The sequence below is a fragment of the Chrysochloris asiatica genome, unplaced genomic scaffold (assembly GCF_000296735.1).
Source record: "Chrysochloris asiatica unplaced genomic scaffold, ChrAsi1.0 scaffold00040, whole genome shotgun sequence".
Classification (NCBI taxonomy): domain Eukaryota; kingdom Metazoa; phylum Chordata; class Mammalia; order Afrosoricida; family Chrysochloridae; genus Chrysochloris; species Chrysochloris asiatica.
In genome coordinates, this window is record NW_006408558.1 from 9,573,179 (window position 1) to 9,575,262 (window position 2,084).

The 2,084-nt window shown below is 44.6% G+C and overlaps 1 protein-coding gene across 1 annotated transcript in view; it reads right to left on the reverse strand.

Moving 5' to 3' along the window:
* The window catches only part of CAP2 (CAP, adenylate cyclase-associated protein, 2 (yeast)), a 207,510-nt gene that overhangs the window by 133,908 nt on the left and 71,518 nt on the right, over positions 1–2,084 (reverse strand). The gene's annotated exons all lie outside the window — the stretch shown is intronic.

Below are 2,084 nucleotides of genomic sequence, written 5' to 3' on the forward strand. Positions count from 1 at the left end.
ACTCCCGTAAAGATTTACACCCTCGGAAACCCTGTACAGGGTCGCTATGGGTCGGAACCGACTCGACGGCACTTAACAACAACAACAACAACAAGCCTCAAAGATGGAATGACCTTCATGTGGATCTTTTTGTCTGGGAGCATGTATGTGCAGAGAGGAAATGTTATCGCTTTTGATACAAAGTCAAGGCTTGCATTTCGCTCGAACTTTATCAGTTATCACTTAAGCATCTGGGGTTCTTGGACAGACAGGTTGGAACCTCTGTTGTTCTGTGGTCCCAGGGTGGTAGAGTAGGAATACGAACTCCAATGATCAGTTTAAAATAAGTCTTGGGAAAGGCAGATGTGAGCTAAATATGACTTCTTTCCATCTCATCCCCTTGGGAGAGAGAGCAGGCTCCTGGGGAAGCCCATCTGAACTCTGGACACTCATCAAAGCTTTGCATTGTTTAGTTGGAAAAGTTCCAGGCTGCTGCAAAGCACTATGTCGTCGGCAATGAACAAGGCACGTGAGGGAAAGGACACAGACAAGACAAGGAGGAGATGGGAAAAGCATCCTTCCAGGGTGCCTGTGCCAGGGGCATTTCCAGACCCCTCTGAGATTGCATCAGGTCATTTCTGAGAATTGAATGCAAAGGGAAAGGGCCCCTCTACCACGGACTACAGATAGTGCTAGAAAGGGGCAAGATGTTATCTGTGCTGTTGACTCCAACTCCTGCCCACTTTATGTATAGCAAAGGAAACACAGTCTGGTCCTTGAGTCATTCTAATGATCGCTGGCACGTTTGAGTTTATTGTGGTGGCTACTGTGCCAGTCCATCTCACCAAGGGCCTCTTTTGCCCCTGTGGCCCTCTACTTCACCAAACACAATGGCCTTCTCCAGCAATTGATCCCTTCTGATGACATGTTCACAACCAGTGAGCTGGGCAATGTTCGGCTATGAACCATAAGATTTTCATGGACCATTTTCAGAAACAGACCACCAGACATTTCTTCCTAGTCTTAGTCTAGAAGCTCTAATGAAACCTGTCCACTATGGACAACCCTGTTGACATATGATATACCAATGGCATAGTTTTCAGCATCATAGTAAGACACAAGCCACTCCAGTAGGACAAACTGACAGATGGCTGGTGAGACATTCTGCTTACGGGATACAAATCACAAGTCCTGAGAGAGTCACTGTCTGCTGCTGTCCACTGCTTGCTCCATAATTATATCTGCTGTATTTTCAGATCTTACTCTTTCAGAGCCTCTACTCTGGTAGCGTAGTGGTTACAAATTGGGTTGCGAACCTCAAGGTCAGCAGTTCAAACTACCAGCTGTTCTGTGGGAGAAAGATGAGGCGTTCTGCTCCCATAAAGATTTACAGCCTCGTAAACCTTGTACAGGGTCACTATGGGTCGGAACCGACTCGAAGACATTTAACAACAACAACAAACTCCATCCAAATGAAGGTGTCCCTTGAGTTTCAGACAATTCAGAGATGATGGGTGAAAGCAAGGTAAGAACAACAGCTGACAAAAAGAAAGCAATAGGATACCAAAGACAAATTTCACCATTTTGCTTAAAACACAATTGAAGATGCCTGATTCTGTAGATATGAACAGAGTTTTTGACTCTTGACTCCTTTGTTGTTGTTGTTAGGGGCTTTCCAGTTGACTCTGACTCATGGAACACCACCCCACACCCCATGTGAACTAGAATGAAATGATACCCAGCCCTGCACCATGTTTACGGTTGTTGAGTCCATTGTGACTGTATATTTTGAGTGTCTTCCAGCCTAGGGGCTCATCTTCCTACATTGGAATATACTAGATAATACTGTCATAATCAATAAAGTGTTCACTGGCTGGTTTTCAGAAATAGACAACCAGTCCATTCTTCCTAGTCTTAGTCTATAAACTGCTATTATCATAGGAGAAACCTGTCCTTCATGTATGACTCTGCTGGTATTTGAAACACTGGTAGCAAAGCAGGGGGCTCATCTTCCTACAACACCGTCGTAATCAATAAAGTGTTCATTAGCTGATTTTCAGAAGTAGGTCACCAGTCCATTCCTTCTAGTCTATGTTGTTGTTGTT